This window comes from Oryctolagus cuniculus, chromosome 7, assembly GCF_964237555.1.
Source record: "Oryctolagus cuniculus chromosome 7, mOryCun1.1, whole genome shotgun sequence".
In the NCBI taxonomy this organism is placed as follows: domain Eukaryota; kingdom Metazoa; phylum Chordata; class Mammalia; order Lagomorpha; family Leporidae; genus Oryctolagus; species Oryctolagus cuniculus.
The window spans coordinates 18,368,356-18,373,501 of NC_091438.1; the positions used below are offsets into that span (position 1 = coordinate 18,368,356).

At 48.0% G+C, this 5,146-nt stretch overlaps 1 non-coding gene across 1 annotated transcript; it reads left to right on the forward strand.

Moving 5' to 3' along the window:
• Positions 1 to 201: 201 nt before the first annotated feature.
• On the forward strand, positions 202 to 2,038 carry LOC127486900 (uncharacterized). The gene is made up of 3 exons (XR_011390027.1): positions 202 to 363; positions 1,569 to 1,623; positions 1,878 to 2,038. It is a non-coding gene; the product is annotated as an uncharacterized protein (transcript).
• Positions 2,039 to 5,146: the final 3,108 nt, after the last annotated feature.

Below are 5,146 nucleotides of genomic sequence, written 5' to 3' on the forward strand. Positions count from 1 at the left end.
GCAGCCACACGGTGTCCAGAGTGGAGGGAACTGCCTCTATGCTGTCTATGACCGATCCCTTATGCACCCCATGCAAACCAGCCACCTCCTTGGTGTCTCTTCCTTCTTGGTTTCATCTCTGTCATCCTTATCCCACCTGGCTTCTCAGGGAGTTCTTGGAAGTGGATGAAATGGAAACCCCACAAAATTCACAGCAGGAAACATCTATCACTGGTGCTGTTGACCACCTGCCGAGTGACTCCTGCCTGCCTGAGGGCACTGTGCAAATGTCTCCTGATGCTGAGGACACCCACAGTGTGCTAGGTGTAGATGGGGAACACACTTGTTCACACAAGAAAGAAGAACCTGTCACCGTTCTCCCAGGTACCCTCTCCATTCTTTGTACACAATAACTCTTACATTGATTAGGGTCACTTTTGAGCACAGGCCCTGCAGACACAAGTTGGTTTCAATCAGGATCCAGGTTGTGGCACTGAACATAGACATCAGGAGAGTCAAGGAGCTTCCCTCCCCTCAGATGCTGTTTGTCTCACTGCACCCTAGCCTATGGGAACATACAGAGGCCCTGTGTAGGAAGTGCCTTTCAGACACTCTAACTTAGAAATAATGCCTGCTGTCACTTGCAGTGATATCATTCTGTTCTACTACTGCATCCCTGGAGTTCTAGTCCCATGCAGGCTTTTGGTAACACTTCCCATGTGTGGGCCAAGTTGTGATCCTAGTTTCCCTACTTCCATCCCTAGTCTCTACCTCCTTTAATACAGCTTATCTTAGCTATGCAATCATCTCAAAACCAGGATATAGTCTTTTATACTGTACTTCCTGTACAGTTCAAAAACATAGCTGAGTCCAGGAACGTCCCTACAAAATCAATGTTCAATGTTTCTCTATAACCGCATAGATTTATTTGTGCGAGGTATTATGGAGTTCATTCAGCCTTCTGTAGAAACTCCTCTACCCTTATTCACCATGATCAGTCTGATAGGATGAGTCAGTACTATAGCAACACTCCTAGATTTTAGATACATAAATCCTAAAGGGCCGGGGGAGAGAGCTCTTGAATTGCTTGTATTGTTCCCATAGACAAGAGGGAGATTATTCATGAGCAACTCTTAGAATAGCCAAGATTCTGTGTGGCATCACACAGGTTTCAATTCCAGGGCATCAGACTCCATGCATAGCTCTCTCCCAGTGTTCTACCTCCTCTCCACAGTCAGCAACCTGGATCCTTTAATGAGAGCAGCCTGACAACTGCAGTTTGCCTCCTAGAAAGTTCTTGGGCTGTGAGCTTAGAATCCCTGAGGACCATTGCAGGCAGTTTCTAAGGGTTCTGGACAGAGGTTATTGAGATGGTGATCCAACTGTGAACAGGGAGATTTGACCCCTTGCCCAGGATGGCTCACCAAGCCCATCTCCTGATGTCAACTTAGTCCTCCTGGAGGATTTCTGTCACAGTCTCCTGTTCTCACAGAAGAACAATCTGTCCCCTTGGTAGTAGTGGCCATTGGATACCCATATCTCACCCAAAACCTGCTTAACCTGGTCCATCTCTCTGAATTTGTTTGCAGAAAATCAATATCACGAAGTGGAGGTACAAGAGCAAGTTGTCACATACACTTCCAGGTAACTCGGAGGCAGAGCAGACAGTGTAGTATGGACTACTAGGGAATCAAAATGCTGGAGAAACTGGTAACTAGAGCCAGTTGGAACATTCAGCCAATGATGAAATGGCTCTTTTCATAACGTTCCCTTTTGTATTGTTTCCCTCTATATTCCCCCTTTGAACATCCTTCACATATTTTTACCTGTAGTCTGATAACAAAGTCACTTCTGTACTTGTGATGCGTGTCTTCAGTGTCTCTGCCCTCCCATCTCAGCAGGGAGCTCCCAGAGGAGCAAGAGCAGGAAGACCCAGAGGACTCGCTGGACGAGTGCTACCTCACTCCCTCGATTTCTCCAGTCGTTTCTGAGCTTGACCATTCCACGTGGAGCAGCTGGTGCTCCCTGGAGCAGCAGGACATGCTCTCTGCCTCAGATGCAGGTGGTGAGTCCCCCACTGTGAGGTGATACAACCCCCTCTGCTAGCCAAGGAGCCTGCACTATCCTTGCACTCATCACTCCCACCTGACTGAGAGGGCTCCTGCACATGGGATGGTCTGAGACGTTCTCAGCATCTGTTCTTTTTCAACCAGTCTGTTGCACAGTTGTGGTTGGCCCATCCAGCCTTGCTGTCCTCCCATTCCTTGTGTGGCTTTGTCACTCAGATTCCAGTGCTCATTCATTGCCAGAAGAATGTCACAGATGCACACCAACCTAAGCAGCACATCTCATGCTTGTCTCTGCCATCCATTCCTAATGAAGCAGACCCCTCTGCCCCCTGCAGTGTTGATCACATGAGTCATTCCCCATCCCTGTCATGTGACATTGCTTCCTGTCAGAGCCAGCACCATGCTCATCTCCATTGCAGTCAAGATACTCCCCCTGTTTCATTGAACCCAACCACGTTGTCTGTCACTTCAACGTTGGCATCATTTCACCTACCACACATACAGAATGTTCTGCCATTCCTTTAGTAGTGTGTCCCCAGGCTGCAAGTCTGAGACCTGTGCTTAGAGATTCCATGAGTAGCCAAGTTTTCTCTTGTGCTGCACACATTCACTCTGATACCCAGAACTGAAAATTCACCTGTTCCACCTTTTATCTTATCCTCAATGCACAAAATGTGGTAAACCACAAACTACCAAGATAGCTTGTTTGAGAACCATGGGCACTGCACTTCCTCTCATGGAAAGGAATCACACTAGGAACCAAGCATCTCCAGAGAATATTATTTTAGATTTTATTTTACCTTATGAAAGGCAGAATTAGAGAAACAGGGAGACAGAGAGAGAAACAGGGAGAGAGAGAGAGAGGCAACTCTTGCATACTCTGGTCTGCTCCCCACATGGCCACAATGGCATCGACTGGACCAGGCCCAGGGAGGAACTAGGAGTTTCCTCCAGGTCTCCTTCGTGGGTGCAGGGCCCAAGTACTGGGCCATCTTCTACTGCATTCCCAGGTGCATTAGAGGGATTTGGATCAGAAGTAGAACAGCCAGGACTTGATCCGGCATTGACATGGGATCCTGGGGTTAAAGGCAGCGGCTTTACCTGCTTGCCACAGCACCCACACTTGGGAAAATTTGTTTCATTTGTGTAGGTAATCAGGTCAGTGATTATTGGTGTGATGACTGGAGGAATACGGAGGTTTACCTCATGTGTCAAGAAAAATGAACAAGCTAGTTCCCTCAGAAATGACCTCCACCCTCTAGACAACTCCTATCTGAGGAGTCGGCAGTGACACTGAGGATACTGGTGTGCTGTGCTAGTGCTGGACAGTGCATTGTACAGGCTTTGAGGGGATCATCCTAGATGACTGTGCCTATTTGAATTCATTTGCAGAAAAGGAACATGACAATGATGAAGTGCAAGAGGAAGCACAAGCCCTGTCACACACCAGGTGAGTCTTAGGAACCCTGGGCAGCGAGCTTAGTGCTGACACGGGCAGACTCCAGGTCCAGAGAAGAAGAGCAGTGCCACTGTGCATCTCCCATCCATTGAGCCAACCCAGCGGTACCCCGTCAGCACTGCTGTCTGCCATCATTAGGGTACCAGTCTGGGTTTCCACTTCTCCCTACCTTTTCCACGTAGTGACCTGCAGCAGGCTGACTCCATGAAGGAGCCTCTCCAGGGATTCCTTGCCATCATTGCCTCTCTCACGTGCAGTGAAGGGCAGGGTGCTGCTCACAGGTCTCCTCTTCTCATGAGCTTCTCTGCCCCCCATTAATCACGTAAAACAACCTGACAGTAACTAGTGCCTCAGCACTGAGAATAAGACTGACGGCTAAAGCTGTGATAGTCTCCAGTATCCCAAAAGGGGAATTCATTGACTCTGCATGTAGTTTACATAAATCTGTTGAAGCCAGTTTTCATTTCCCAAATGCTTTTGGGTACTAGTGGACCAACTGAGAGTCATTTCACCAGGCTGAGATCCTAATGACCTCAAAACAGAGGAAATCCTCTGTTTCTCTCTGCTTCTGTCTCCATGCCCTGTCAATATCTCTGCTACTCACCTATCACCTCAAACCTAATACTCTTTCTCCACGAAGATGAGAGTTCTGTTTGCCTGTTTACTTTTCATTGACTTCAAGCAGTACAAATAAGCATAAAGAAGTCTACAAGCACACATAGATTTAATATTTAGCTGTAGTTTATTCGTGTGTAAATATTATATATCTACACATACTTACTATTCTCAGTGAAGGCAGTGGGGTTTCTGTTTTATCTGGCTTTCTGTTTGCCACGTGCTTCCTCTGAGCACTTCATTTTTCCTCACATGAAAGCTGCCCTGTGATAACGTTCAGTTCGTCTACTCCAGGTGGTCAGCAAGGAGCCTCCTCAAATGGAAGACATTGCATCCTGTCTGCACCGTTAGTAGTCAGTCTTCCCCAGATAGGGACAAAGTTGTGGGTGGCCCCTTGCTCAGCCCAGCCACTTCTGGAAGCCTCCTCTTTGGAACAGCTTGGAAAGGGGCTTTCTGTTCCCTCTATGTTTCTCACCCACCTATCCTTCCCTCCAGTCTCATCAGGGAGATTCCAGAGATTGAAGATCAAGATGTCTCACAAGACTCTCACGGTACGTGTTTGACTCCTGCACTTCTTCCGGAAGCTTCTGACTGGTCCCATTCTAGGAGCACCTGGTCCTCACTGGGAAACAGCCTGTCTGCTCTGCTCTTGTTGTAGACAGTGCGTGCTCCATTGTGAATGGGAACACTCCACTGCTCTCCCAGGTGGCCTCTGTAGTCTTGGGTTGCTGCACCTGTGTTGGGTGAGACAGACCACTGTGCACTCAGTCCCTGGGCACTTATCTCAGTCTGGATGTGGCTCTTGGATGGAGTTTGTTCATAGTCATCCAACAGGGGAATCCCTTGGCTGTCACCAGGCCCACTTTCAAGGTGCAGCTTTTGACGTCAAGACAGGGAAGGAGGGGATGGGAAGGCAGAATGGCAAACACCAAGCCACCACCATCTCTCTTGGAGAGGTTTCTTTAACAAGTCATTGTGATGTTCTTAATTTTATCAACAGTTGCAATTGTAAACAGCATCCTCC